Source organism: Neopsephotus bourkii, unplaced genomic scaffold, assembly GCF_033783945.1.
Source record: "Neopsephotus bourkii isolate Nb327-2 ecotype Australia unplaced genomic scaffold, CSIRO-AGI_Nbou_v1 NB_1663, whole genome shotgun sequence".
NCBI lineage: Eukaryota > Metazoa > Chordata > Aves > Psittaciformes > Psittacidae > Neopsephotus > Neopsephotus bourkii.
In genome coordinates, this window is record NW_026902137.1 from 3905946 (window position 1) to 3921214 (window position 15269).

At 46.4% G+C, this 15269-nt stretch overlaps 1 long non-coding RNA gene across 1 annotated transcript; it reads left to right on the plus strand.

The window, feature by feature from the left end:
• Positions 1 to 2691: 2691 nt before the first annotated feature.
• LOC133224136 (uncharacterized) lies at positions 2692 to 14803 on the plus strand. The gene is made up of 4 exons (XR_009728775.1): positions 2692 to 3013; positions 4148 to 4236; positions 12708 to 14197; positions 14663 to 14803. It is a non-coding gene; the product is annotated as an uncharacterized LOC133224136 (long non-coding RNA).
• The last annotated feature ends 466 nt before the right edge of the window (positions 14804 to 15269 follow it).

Consider the following 15269-nt stretch of genomic DNA (forward strand, 5'->3'; position numbering starts at 1 on the left):
ACTTACACACCCAGGATTTTCTGTGCTCCAGCTCTGGTGAGTGACCCATGCTTTCAACACATCCAGGGCCAAATGAGGATCTTCTGGCTCAGGGATGAATCTGTCCAGTTTTCTTGTACAGGAAAGATGTAAACAGTTCTATGGTGAAGAAAGATGACATTGAGGATAAGGAAAGGTGGCCCTGGCTACGGCCTGGCTTTAAGAAGAATGGATTGAGGACCGAGTAACAGACCTGCTATATCACAGGACCACAATTGCTTGTTAGATCTGATGGGAAGTGGGGGAAGAGGGACGCTACAGCAGCCTGGGGCTGTGCTGGTGGATGAACAGCAACTCATTTGTGTTATCATATCTAACTGAAACTAAACAAGAACTGAAATCAACTTTGCTCCCTCCGCTCAGTTCTGCAGAAGCACTAACACAGTGCAGACAACCGGCATTTTGTGATGTTCTGGGCCTGTTTCTGTTGATGATGGCCTCTGCACGGTGAGCAAGGCACTGGCCCCAGGTTTGCCAAGCCAGTGGCCACTGCACAGCGGCTGCATGGCAAAACCATTGACATGGTGATAAGAAATACAGGATATCTTCTGAGAAAGCAGGAGGCATCAGAGGCCTGGGATGCGGGTGAAGACCAGGTGAAAGTTCCCTGCAGACCAGCTCCAGATTGCTCAACCCAGGCAGGCATCTGCACATCCTCCAGCCTCAGAGGTTAGATCCACTCTGCTTTTTATTAGCCTTCACCTTCGCTGTTGGCAAAACCAGAAGCAGCAGCAGTGTTGCAACAGAGAACGTTTTGTTGGGGTTTTTTTCTGAGCTCTGATTCATGAAACCAGATGCATCTGTGCTGTTTTCGAGCTCATTTGAATGTATGCAATGGAATTCTAGCTTTGAAAACTCATCAGTTACCAGGTGTCTTTTAAATTGCCTACCTTGTAAAATCATCGGTTACCAGATGTCTTTTAAGTTATAAACCTCTGTAGTCAGAGGTTAAAACTGTGTCAAAACAGTCACTGATAAGGGTTCATATTATACTTAAAATACATGGTGATTTCCTCCAGCTCTTTCTCCTGAGAAGTTCTCTCATGGCAATTATATGGCTCACAAAAGGTTTGCTACCCACCCATCCCTATCATTTCAGTCCCAGATTTAATGATAAATGCTTTTGCTAATTAACAGTTGCAGTGTCTCTGTACCTCTGTCTGGTAGATACCTCATCTCTCTGACAATAGGAGAAAAAGGCCTGGAAGAGTCATGAGAGCTGTGTGCTGGTGAGAGGTACCTGCACCTGAACAGTCCGGATCCAAGTGGAGATCTGGAGTTGTTTGTAAGCAGAATTTTGCCCTGGACCTGGTTTTGAGCTCTAGGTAGCTGGAGGGGCAGGGATGCTTGCAGCGTTCCTAAGGTAATAAAGGGGTTTGTGTGCCATGTGGAGCTGGGAAGGAGCCATGGACGTCAAAAAGATGAGCAGGTTGAGCAGTGATTCCCTCAAGGGTCTCCTCCAGCCTCTGTGCTGTCTGCCAAAAGCTCATACTGAGTGACTATTTTGGGATAAAACAACACCGAGTGTTACTTTGGAGATGTTTGGAGAGAAACTTAATAAAATTAGCTAATAAGGGTTGACATGCTGAAGATTGGAAAGAGCCATTCCGAACATCTGCCCTGGGAGGCTTAATGGAGACATGGGTGTCCTGGGGCTGGGGTGCATTCTCCTGGGATGGCTGGTGGGACGCAGCCCACGCCATGCTGCAGACAGCTCCCGTCTTGTGAAGCCACCTCTGACCCGTGAGCGCAGACCACTGGGGTAACTTGGCACTGCCTGCTTGCTTTGAGAGAAGAAAAAGAAAGAGCAAAAAGCGGGCTCTGCGCTGCTGTGCGCTCAGGCTGGGAGCAGCGAGCTCTGCATGCGGCTGGGGGTGGTAACTTCAGCAGCTGTCCCTGTGTACATCGGCCTGTCCCGAGATCGGAAGGTGCACGTGGTTGCACAGGGGGAGCAGAACAGCAGAGCCGCAGCACTGCCCTCACCGCTTGGGACAGGCACCGCTGTGAATTGCTCTGGGCTTCAGTTTCTGCCTTTGTTCTGATGTTGGCTTTTTTTTCCCTTTCTTTTCCTTTTTTGTCATAGGACCAGCCCAGAACGGAATCACGGGATCAGTGTTCATCGCGTTCCAAATAATCTATACCCTGTTTTTAGTGCTGACACTGTGTATGAAAGGCTATGTCACCGCTGCGCTCATGTTTCCATGTGACACTGAAGCTTACTGGTTTTTCCCATTTCATAACTAATAAGTGAAGTGAGCTTGACAGCCACGGTTTCAGCTTTACCCCCTTGGTTCCCATGTCACAGATAGGCTCAGTTAGCAGCAAATTCTTGTCAGGAGAAGAGAATTACTGTTCAAGCTTGAAATGTGCTAGCGTCCAGTGCAAAGTTTTAAATTCTTGACCAAAGTTGGATAAATCCGGCTGAAAGCGTGACGTTAGAAATACATTATCTATTTATTTTCTCCTTCTGACCAAAAATACCTAGGGTGGAGCTATGTGCCTTATTTGCATCTAATCAGAGAACAGTCGAGCTTCTCTAAAGAGATGAGTAAACAGAGCATCTTAAATATTCTGTTTCTTAAAATCTGTGCTATTCTTCCTATATGTGTATATGTTACCTACATTTAAGAAATAGGAACAAATGGTATGCATGTACATATCTTTAAAGAAAAAAGAATGATTGGTTTTCAAGGTGCAGGAGGGCTTATTTATCTAGCAATAAGAAAACAATGTTAGCTCTCCCACAGTAGCCTTTAATAGCTCTGCATTCCAGCCTGAGTACAGATGGAGCTTTGATATTATAGCAGTTTTGCAGTGACTGTGTGCTGTATATCCTGCTGCTAATCCTATGGTGGAAGTCAGTGCCTCTTAACACCTGGTGCCAAGACACAACCATTTGCCTGAACCTGACACAACTGATTTCAGCAACAGGATATGCAGTGTCGTGGGCTGGATTTGGGCATATCCTAGCTTGGTAAGTCAACACCAGGCGCCTTCTCAGACTGATGCTGTGTGCTGAAATCCTCCTTCTCCTCATCTAAAATTGCTCCTCCGAAGCTGCCATTCTGGGCTGCCCTCCTGGGTCACTTTCAGCTCAGTTATTTACCCAAGCTCCATCTTTCTGTGTTCGTTGGGGACTGCTCCTCCCCTCCAGGCACGCAGAAAGAGGATTTGTTTTTAGACTATGGTTTAGTTACAGTTTCCAGCAGGATGAGCTGGATCTCGCATCACTGCTTGGGCAAGGGAGAACAGCATGTGAAATACAGTAGCTTCTGGGGTCAAATGAGGAGCAGGTGCCTGCAGAGCTGGGAGTCCCAGGCTCTTCTCTGCAGCCCTGGGCTCCATCAGGGTGATGCTGTTTACTGAGCCTCCCTTCTGGCTGTGGAGCACAAGTGCTCTAATGACTGAAGTCAGATGTAGAGTCCTGATGGTTTTGGTCTCTGCTAACTTTGGGCAGCCAGATCGTGTTCTTTGAGAGTTTTCTAGAAGCTGAATGCAAGAATTTGGGGGCTGGGGAGAGAAGGCTTTTTTGGTAATGGCTTGCTAAATTTATGGTAAATCTGAAGGTACCCTTAGCCTGACCTCTGGTACATAACATAAAGTATTGAATTTCATGCACTTAACTCCCACAGTTTATCCAAGAACTGGCTGACCACAGTACTTTCCTAAGAAAAGAAATGCTTTCAAATGCAGCCATTTCAGCATGGTAGAGTTCCTAATTCTTATTCCTAATGACATGCCAACAGATAGGAGTCACATAGATTTTCAAGAAGGCTCTTGCACAAATATCTCCTGACCAAGCTCTCCCTGCCTTCCCCTTAACCCCACCTTTCTCCCCAGACCTCATTCTGTCTGCTGCTTGTCTCCTCTCCTGATCATGCTGGAGGTTACAGACACATCAAATAAGCTAAAGGGGCAGAGGGGCAAGAGGTATCCATTTGGGGAATAAGAAAGGGGCAGGCTGAAAGTGAGGATCATTTAATCCAGCTCAGCAGCAATGGGGATAATCTGACCTTGCCCCACATTTGGGTGGGAAACTGTCAACTCACAATAGGTATTCATTGTTCCACACAGATGTTTGCAATGATGTTCCTTTGCCTTGCAGTAGTGCTGTGACACAAACCCTGTTGGGCTGGAGACTTCACCAGTGCAGACCAAAAAGCTGTCCCTACCCCGAAGAGGTGTCAGACTCCCAAGGTACTTACTTATCTTCACCCATTCATTTCCCTTTTTCTTTTTCTTTATTTCTTTTTCAGTACCCAGACTCACATACAATGACAAACGAATGGTTTCATGTAACTTGAGATAGGGAGAACTGGGATAGACGTGTTGCCATCCGGCACTGACCTGCCTGAGATAATGGAAAATTGAGGGATCTGTGTGTGGGATGCACAGATCTGGAGAGCTGCAGCATGGCTTTTCTACAGTGACATAGCCAAAGATATTCTAGAGATTATCCTCCAAAAACTCAGTGGTCAAGGGCTAAATGACTTAAATAGCAGTCAAATGTCTGTTTACTATCAATCACTATCGCCACTTGAACGGCATTAATGAAAGTTTCGTGATAAAGGCTGCCATATCATCCGGAACTGAGATACCAGACTAATGAGCTCCTGCAAGGCTGGAGGAAATGCTCCTTTCGGCAGCAAGAGAGACGATGTGTCGCTTTCCTGAATTAGGCTGAGTGAAACGGAGGGTCAGGCTCTCCAGAGAGAAGCAATTTGTTTCACCTTTTGGTGTTAAAGGACTGCTTTATCCATGTGTCGGGAAAGATTTTGGCTACCTTGAGAGAATTTAGAGTCCAAGCAGACAAACCTTGCTGGCCATTTGCAGTGGCCTGGGCTGAAAGCCACTTCAGCAGCACAGGCAGTGTTATTGCTACCCTGAGGGGTAGCAGAGGGTGTTCACTGTACATCCCTCTGCTATAACAGCCTTCCTCCTTGGAGAAAATGGATTGAAAATTGTATTTAATGTTGCTGATTACAGTTATATTCCAGATTTATTACCTGTTGGTTTTTTTTGTTCGCTGTTTGGCTGCCTGCTCCCCCTCCATCTGCCAGCCCTGTAATCCACCTCTTCTTATCTCGGCACAGTTTGCTCCACCTCGTGCTCATTTTCATTTTATTGCCTAGCTAATCTCATCTTCCTGCTTTTCCTGACACTGTCCCCCCCCCATCTGTGGAGATTAAATCAGTGCTCCTTTTGTTTAATGCCACTCAAAATTCCCTCATTCCACTCAGGCTTTGGGATGCTTCCAGGCACTTTGCTGTTGTTGCACACATCCGTTTTCCTGGCACAAAAAGGCCTGTCAGCATCTGATGGAAGCGTTAGTGAGTCCTCGCTTCAACCAGTTCTCAGAGATGTCCTGAATCTGAAATGGAGCTTAGCTCAGCCTGAAACATGCACAGTGCAGCAGAGGCAGCTATATGTGTCTGGTCACCACAGGAGCACCAGCAGGATGCTTATGACATGTCTGTAGTGGTGTCAGAGCCTGGCACCGGAATATTAGTTGAGAAAAATCTAGTTCAAAGGCATGGGTTAGAAAATCTCCAAGCTACCAAATGTGAAGATTTGGAAGTGGTTTCTCAGATTAGTAGGTGATGTGTCAGTGATGTATCACATCATCCCTATTTACAGCATCTAGAGGCATGCCAGTATTTATGGCCTCAGCAGTCTCTTGCATTAGTTCCTGCTGAGGTTTTTAGGTTTGCAGTTGACACCAGCATCCCTGTTGAAGGGTAATAAGTGCATCCTGGTCTGGGGGCACAACTGCGGGTACGAGTGGGAGCACTGGGTGTTTCAAGCCACATGTTTCTGGCACCCTCCTGCCTTCCTGCAGCTGTGAACAGTGCTGGAGACTCTCCTGCTCATACTCCCTCCACCTGTGTGACTGTGCGAGTCCACTGCCTTCAGTGCTGCTAATGTCTGTCCCAAATTGGAACAGCAGAGCCTTTAACCCCAGGCAATGTTGGAATGGATTACAGCTGAGGGACCAAGCCCATGGAAAGGACTCCTCACAGCTGCCAGTCTGCTGCTCTTCCCTGCTGCAAGCATCCATGCACGTTTGTTGCCAGCAAGAACAAGTCCTAAAGTCCTGGTTCAAATAAATCTCCCCTTCAAGTGCATGGGGGATACTCCTCTTAGTGAGGACCACTGCTGTTTGGCCGTAATCATTGAGTCTGGTTATTTTTAATCTGTTTGGGTTTTATCTCTTGCCTCAATTCTCGATTGGCAATGCCAGCCATGATGCATTTTCTGTATCTCCCCTCACTACGTCTATCTGCCAGCATGTTTTAAATAAGTCTAAAGAGTACAAGAGCTAAAAAAACAATCCAAATGGGCAGCTTAAGATAAAAGCCAGCAGCATGTGTTTAAAAATAGACTGGGCAGCCCTGCGAGAGGTGCCAAGTAAGTGGGTGCACGGGAGGGGAACAGCGTGGGCTGAAGAGGCTCTGTTTAAACAGGAGGTAAATAAGGGGCAGGGGGAGCTGCAGTTCATTTTGTTCGCTTACGTGTTGCTCAGATAATGCAATGGATCTCCAGGCAGGCTCTAAAAGTGGACACAGCTCTTGGGTTTCACCGGGTGACACTCAGGCGGCAGCTCTCCTGCAGAGCCTCCTGCGGAGCGCCCATGGGAGCAGTGCAAGTGCATGCCAGCAAAATGGTATTTGGTGTTTCAATACCAGCAGCAGCACCCAGCTCTCAGTGCTGGCGCTTTAGGAGGAAGACTTTTGCAGTGAAGAATGTGCCTTTGTGTTACACCGAGGGTCCTGACACAGAAGGGGCTGCCTGTAAATCCTCTTTCCTGCTGTGGCTGACCTGTGAAACAGCAATCATCTGACAGTGACAATGGCACTTAGTAACTCAGGATTAAAGTGTCCTGTCCAGCAAGTAATTTTACAGAAGCAGAGGTTAGGATTGAAGCAGATTTAATACAACACAATCGTCTTGAAAGTCTCCTTGGCATGTTAATGGTGTTTTTCTTTGGTCTACATATACATAAGATGCTGAAAAGATGTGTCATCCTGAGCAGAGGATAAAATGGACTGAGAAAAGCATTCAAAGATCTTGTCCAAACTCCACGCTATTGCACAATTTTGTGAGCCACTGGCTTCCCTGGGATAGGGCATCATCCTGCTAGGGCTGCACTAGTCACCATTCCTCTCTCAGTGCTCCAGGATGAGTGTTAGTGTCTTTATCTTTCTTCTTATTCTCTTTCCTTCCTAGGTGAGCTCAGCTCACCTGTGAGAAAGGATGAGTATTTGTTAACCTTCACTGGCTGTGGCAGTGATGAACCGGCCCTTCCCTGCTCCCAAGGAGGCTGTGTTTGAATTGGGCACGTGTTGCTCACTGTCACGGAGAATTCTTCTTTTCTTGGCCAAATGAATCTTCTCAGGCTGTCCCTGTTGTGTAAACAGCAAATTCAGGGGGGAAAGCACAGCAGTGCTCCTTGGCCAGCCATGGTTGTGTTAGTTGTGTTCTCAAGTTGACAAGTAGCTGTGTTCTCATAAAGGACGCAGCAGAGAGTGAAGCCTTCCTCCTGGGAATAGAGTGTTCCCCTGTAAAGTTGGTGCCTGTTGGGTGAATTGCTGTCTACAAGATTGATTAGCTTAGAAAGGAGATGGATAGAATACTTGAGAGAAATGAATCATAATGAATTGTTGTATCTGAGAAGTGACAAGCTAAATTTATGCATGCTCTGGACTACTTGTTTTAGTCAGAATGGAAAACAGTGTCATGTATTTTGCTGTTGTTTTGTTTTCATTTCTGGATGTGGGGAAGTAAATCACTGTGGCTTGAGTTTGTAAGGTCTTGCGATTGTTGACTGCACAGTGTTTAATCTCTCTCTTGAGTTCTTGAGCTGGTCTGGGAGCAGCAACTCCTCTGGAATCAATACGTTTGCCCCTGCCTTCAACAAATGCGATTTTGACCTGTTCATAAGCATGAAACTTTTAAGCTAAAAGAGAAAAAAAACATGCGTTATCCTGATACTATGAGTGGTAGTGTTCTATGGCAGTTATCATTGAGGTGTAGCACCCTCATCTAGGACAGTAGATTCACCTCCCATACCAAGGTGAATCAAGGAAGCTATCGGTCATCAGAACCTTCAAGCTCTCACAGAGATTCCCAGAAGAATCTGGAGGTTTTCTATGGAATTAGACCTGGCAAAAATAGCAGTCTAAGGGGTATGCAGACATTGTAACCCTTGGAATACCTAGGAAATAATGATCAGCAAGCAACTCCTGGAAGATAACTTCTGAAATCTGCATAAGATGAAGGACACTATGAAAAAGATGATCTTTGTGAGAATTTGTTCTTAGTCCCCTTCAAGAATCATAACCCATCCATAGGTGAGCTGAAACCTGTCCCAAACTCTTGTGTTCGATCTGGGGGGTTTTGGTGTGGTACCAAGGGTCAACTGGTTGAAGGTTGGAGGAGCTGTGAGCTGCAAACAGGAGGATTTGAATCCACAGCCTTCCTTTTAAATAGATCAGTGGTTCCAGCAGAGTGAGTGGGACTGCTGCGGTGTTTAAGTTCTTTGCTGGATTGATGCCTCTGGAAGCATTTGGAGAGATTTGACAGATTTTCTGTCTCTTGAAGGTTCACACTGACGTTAGCCCAGCCATGACTGCGTGAGGCAGACCATTGTTTCTGTCACCACTGGGAGAAGACATTTTTCTCATCCCAGAACAAAGAGCACTTCAGGGTTCAAAGACAGAAGGTGCCAACTGACATTTAATATCGCTACTAATTATATGTCAAAAACTAATATAGGTTAGGGCTAAATTAGTGCATTTCTCCAGATGTTTTCACAGTTGCCCTGGCTGCAGCACAATGGGTTATGTTCTGAGCTGTTAGGTACTCATTCTGGCCTTTCTCACCTCCACTGATGTGGTTGCTCCTAGCACGATCAGGTGCAGACTCCCACTTACTAAGTGCTATAAAAGGCATCACTCTGACACGAAGTGGAAAATTCTCCTTGGGGTGCAGAGCTCTAACAGGAGGCAGTCAGTGGGGGTGACTGCTTATAGACCTGGCCCCATGCTTTGAGATGTGAACTCATATACAGTAAGTTCTGTGAAAGCAGCTATTCTTGTTCCTGCCAAACTGCTCTGAAGACCCATACAATGATGTTAATTGTGAGCTCCAAGCTGGCTCTTATCTTTGAATTGTTTTTCTCTAACAATTTTAAGAAGAGCTCAGCATGTTCTCAGTGGGAGCTGATAGATGCTGAGCACTTCTGAAATCCTGCCAACTTCATTTAGGTTCCTAAATGGGAGCTGAGTGCTTTTGAACATATGATCCTAAGGGTGCATTTTATAACACTACAAGCTCTGTCCATATCACTTCTTTCCTCTTTTACTGTCCCCATCATGCTCCCAGCAGTGAAAATAACACTAACAGCACCAGGCTAGTCGAGGCTTGAGTGATGTCTCAGTTATTATGTCAGCTCAAACGACACTGAACAGAATTAAATGACACAGTTAAAAGGCGAGTGCCTGTCTGCATCCTGTCTGCAGTAGGCTCCCCATCATTGCTACTGGCAGTACAGATATAATTGAGATGGGATTTTATGTATGTGTATGTATTTGAAAACAGAAATGTAGTGCAAACTGCCTCATTTTTGAGTATTTCATCGTGCGTTTCAGGCTGTACTTGACAATGCTCTACCTCCATTTTAGGATTCAAATTTTCTCCTAAGTAGATTCTTGGGGCAGATAAAAATGAATATTTTTTAGTGTTTTCAGGGCAGAGGAGGAGGGAACACTGAAGCTTTTCCAATAGTTAGTGCATGGAAGGCATCTGTTTTGGTCCTGTGAGGCTAACATCCTCTCTTGGCAGTGAGTGGAAGAACCACATGTCAGAAAATCTGGGGGGCCCATGTGCTGTGGACAAAAGTATGGCAATGAATTTAAACATGAGTGACTGGAGTGATATTGGAGGGCCGGCTAAAAGCGATTAGCGTAGCGCTCTGGAATGTGGCCTTTCAATAGGCGCTCCAGAAGGATCTGCAGCCCCATTGACTTTTGCAGTGTCAGGAAAGAGCCCCTGTGCTCCAGCTTTTCCCAGTCTGACAGGGTGAACGTGCAGGGCAATACACACAGCGATCACAGAGCTCCCTGCTCTGCTCCCCACATGCCTGATGACTGCTTTCCTGGTGCTTTCCTTCGCTCCAGAGAAATCTGATGCCCCAGAGATTCACGTGGCCACCAGGTTCTCCCGCATGGCTAGAAACCCCCTTGGCAATCTTCATCAGTATTAGGCCATATCCTTGCTGTTTGTTTACTCTGGGCCAAAGCACTAAAAGCCCCCTTTGGCTGTGATCTGGCTGTTGCTAGCTGTGCACTCAGGTAGTATGTCAGTGTGGGGTTTGGGTGTTTTGTTTCCACTGCTGCCTGGGTTTTGGTCTCTGGGAATGCACCCAGCAGGACTGAGCATGTGTCTGCGGCCACATTCACTTGTTTCGTTTCCTTTTCTTTTCCTATATCTCTCCCCCACCTTCTGATTTCTAGGTAGATAAATCAAAGTGTGGAATCAATTACAATAAAGCTAGGGGAGCGCCTCGCTGATGTGACCACATACATTTTCAGTTGAGGTGGGAAAATAATGTACTCATTCAAGCCCTCATCTAGGGCAGGGAATTCCCTAGCTTTTGTCTAAATATGGCATGCAAGAGCAGAGCACAGGCAATGCAATACTTCACTGAGTATTGTTTAAAAGGGTGCTTGGCACCGAGCAGCAAGTAGGATTCTTGTAAAAACATGGCACGAAGAGTTGTTTGACAGATTCTGACATAGCAAAGACTTTACAAGAGGCAGGGAAAAAAAAAGAAAAGGGAAGGAAAAGAGAGAAACTGCAGAGTACATGTAGCCAAAAGCACACTCTCTGCCTAGGAGGAATGCAGAATAAAAGGCACTTAGGACTGAGTCATACCCTGCGTGATATGTGGGTCTGATCCTATTAGTGATCAATGGCACTTAGTTAAAAACACACTCCTGAAAACACACTGCCTGTTGTCAGTCATTCAGGAGAGGTAATGAAGTAATGAGAGCTGGGGAAGAGACTGCTATGGGTTGAACCCACTGACCAAAGTCTCTGTTACAGACTATCCTGGCTGAAGAGTGCCATTCTCTGCTGTCCTGATGTTGCTGTGCAGTTTCGCCCTGCAGGTAGGAGCACTTCACTAACAGATCTTTGAATGCAGTGCTCAGTACCAAGGAATCCTCTGGTCTGGGTAGGTGTCTCCCTTTTTGCAAAGCTTACACTGAGCTGTGGCTTTGAATACCTATTGCAGCAGTGAGCAACAATTCATGCCTGGAAGAAAACCCATCTCCCAGCACCTCTGCCACATCTGGAGACACTGTGAGTCCCTCAGAGCACAAAGGTCTTTACACATATCAGCAATGGAGATTGACTCTTATTACTGACACCAGGCTGTGTGGCTCATACAGAGAAGGTCTCAGCTCAGCCTCCCCTATCTATAGTGAAGCCCTTCCCTGAATTCACCTTGAATGCAGCATCCATACTGGATGCATCACATCTGGAGCTTCCTCGTGTCAGGGGTGAGACACTCTTCCTAGGTCGATTGGTTGGATGGCAATGTAAACTAGAATGGTAGTCTGTAATTAGCACATAACCTCAGGCAGTTTTGTTGTTCCTGAAATGCAAGGACTAAATTGTGTTCTGCAATAGTGTTCACTTAAGGTGGGTCCATTAGCTGCTCTGTGTTTGTACTAGTGTTACTGCAAGCTGTCTGGTATGGAATAGGAACAAGAAGGTCTCTAATCTCCCCCTGTGGGCATCTTCCAGGGAAACCAAAGGGAAGGCCATCACATATTTTACTGTCATCCATGAGCAAAGCAACAAAGTTGAAGAGTTTCTGGGTCTTTTTAGCAAAGCTCAGGAGAGAGCAAAGGCACATGAGCAGTCCCCCACCCTTTTTGAGCATTTCAGGTGATGTTAATTGTTGTGGAGCTTCTGCAAATATTTCTGAAAGCAAATATTTGTTGTCCCCATCCCCTGGAAAATAAGTGTAAGAACTGACTGCCTGCCACTCACCTGGGTATCCCAACAAAACCGAGCCAGGCCTGAGGATAAATAGCAACGACTGCAGAGCTTTTGTCATCAGCTTCTCTAGGAACAAGAGCTGTGATGGGAGAGCAAACAACACCTGCCTGGGAGGAGCTGGGCTGAAAGGGGAGTGGAGGCTGGTGGGCAGAGGCTGTTTGTGCAGCCGTTGGTCTCCAGGGTGGGGCTGCTGGGAGAAGTGGGAGGAAGATGCTATCTCCATCAGCCCATGCTAATGCCATGCTAATGTAAGAGGCAGAATGGATGAGTGCCGTGCTTCCCGTACCCCAGCCAGTGATAGGGGACCTGCTCCTGGCTGCTGTGTGGGTCACACCAGGAGACACCTTGCAAGGATGGACAGTCCCTTATCTGGCAGAGGAGGCAGACCATTCACTGCTCACACCTCTACCCAAGGATGAATTTTGCTAGGGAAACCAGTGGCCCTCAGTGGGAAGCAGGGAAGATAGCTCTTTACGAGCTCTGGCTGGACATAGGCAGGGCCCCGGTACCCAATGCCCAAGTGATCTGTATTTGGGTGCTGGGATTTTTCTTAATTTTCTTTCTTTCCTTTTTTTTTTTTTTTCTTTCTCTGTTTTTAGCCCTTTAAAAACAAACTTCAGATTCATCACATGGAAGTGATCTCATCGCATTACAGATTCGCCTTCCTGGGAAACTAAACTTCTGGTGTAATCATGGGAAAGTCTCACCTTCCCTTTTTTAGTTTCCTTTAACCAAGGTTCTATTGAAATCGGCTTGGCAGGCTAACAACTCAGAAGCTAAGAGACAAAAGACAACTCTTCATTACTATTAGGATTTGTTTTAATCTTATGATTTGCTTATCATTCTCATGATTCTGGGGAGATGGCAAGCCAGTTTTGAATACTTAATGGCATATATGTGAATCTATAGAGAAGGCAGGTCCCCTCATAATATGTTTTACCAACACAGCAGTCTGTCTGTCCCACTGCCAACAAAAAAAGAAGCCCCCTAATTAATTACTGCTCCATCTTTTGTAGTCTTCTTTGAGCTGCAACAGTTTCTGTTCACTCCTACTCTTATTCTAACTCTCACAAATCCTTTGCACAACTGGAAACCCGGCTTAGCAAATCCAATATCGCCATAGTCAAGCGAGGAAGGACTTGGCTCCTCTTCAAAGGGAGCTTTTATCAAGTGTTTAGTGTGATGTGACAAAGCAGGGAAGTGTGCCATGGATGCGATGCTTCCAAATTCCCCCCCTTCTACTGTGATTAAACTTAAGAGCGATTACCCAGGTTGATGAACCTGCCAATGTGCATCTTGTTTACAGCTTTGCTGAGTTTTTAACATGTTTTCCTGTTTTGGACTAGGACAGCACACTTTCGCTTTATGCCCTCGATAAAATCCCGTTTAAAACATGGAGTTTCTAATGTTTTGCCACTAGAACTATGGGAAGAAGAAAGCCTTTCCTGAGGTGCCCTGGGACATCGCTGCTCATGTGCAGTCATGGTTGGGCCCCAGCAGACCTCCGAGGTCTTGCTGCCAGAGGAAGAAAGCTTTGGATGGGGCCAGGAGAAATGAAAAAGATTTATCCTGGGACTGTTTTATTGTGCTTGGAACAGGCATGCACCGTTCGGTGTGAGCGGGCTCAAGACGCTGCTGTAAATCCCAGATGAAAGTTTCATGGCCTTTGCCATTTCATTTTGCCCTGTTTTATTTTGTGTGTTTCCCTCTCATCCCTGGATTCCACTTTATTCCTAATTTTGATAAATTTAGAACATTGGATCAAAGTCTTATTTAAAAAAAAAAAAAAAACCCAACAGATTTTGGCAATCAATACGTTGCGAAACGTATTTATTTTACCAATTTCCCAGTTGCCCAAAGAGGTCACTTTAAAAATGACTGCATCTGACTCGTTTTACTTGAAAAAATCTTCTTTCATTTTTCTCTCTTTTTTCTTTTTTTCTTCACAAGAACCAGGACAATTTTCAGAGGAACTTTACCAGGAGAAATGCACACCAGCACCTGGTGAAATTTCCGTGTTTGGGTTTGAATCTGTCAGGTTATGTGGAGAAAAACAAATATGTCGTGAATTTTCCAGTTCAGTCGCTTTGTAGTTTGGTGTTCTTGCCTTGCAGTCAGGGCAGAATACACCTGGGGACAAGAGCTGCCCACCCTGGTCATTCTGCCTCTACCCTGTGTTTCATCCAGCTGGCCCCTGCCCATCGCTCTATGCCCAAGCAGACAACCGGCTTCCTCCAGATAATCTTCCCTCCTTTTGTGGACTAAAATCATAGAATCACAGACTGGTTTGTGTTGGACAGGGCCTGAAGATTACCTGGTTCCAACCCCCCTGCCATGGGCAGGGACACCTCACACTAAACCATGTCACCCAAGGCTCTGTCCAACCTGTCCTTGATTACCACCAGGGATGGAGCATTCACAAACCTCCCTGGGCAACCCATTACAGTGCCTCACCATCCTTACAGTAAAGAACTTTTTCCTTATATCTAACCTGAACTTCCCTTGTTTAAGTTTGAACCCCAAAATGACATGAAACACTCTATTTCAGTTGCAGGACAAATCAAGATTATGACATGGCACTGACCCGTTCTTTGCCAAGGACTCACTTGTTGCCTGTGAAGCCATTTGTGGACAGTGGTGGGACACCAGGCCCAGTTCATGGTTGACCATCACTCTGTGCCAGGACTCCAAATGAGGTACGTGCTTGCTCCCAGGACTGACACGGTTCACATATGGCAAGGTCCTGGATGCAAAGGTACCCTCTGCGCACTGCAGAGGGCTTTTTAGTGGGCCTGTGCTGAGGCAGCACCAGGTCAGCTCTTGGCTGCTTTGCCCACCTTGCATGCAGAGGAGAATGTTGGCTTAGCCTGGGTGGGATCTGCCTTTGAGCGCTTGGAAGTGGGAAGCACCTGATTGCAGGCTGGGACACGATGCTGGGAAGCAGCCTTGGCCTTTGGCCAGCCCAAAACAGGGAGGTGGCAAAGCTGCCTTTGATGCCTCGACTCCTGTGGAGTGGTAGCTCCTGGAGGGGTGGCCCTGCAGGCAGAGCCATGGTAAGGCTCTCTAACAAGCTGTTCCCATTCCTGCTCGCTGCGGATGGGGCAGCCCATCGGCTCTCCACTGTGCTGGAATATCAGCCAGCGCTGGTGCCTTGGCTCTGT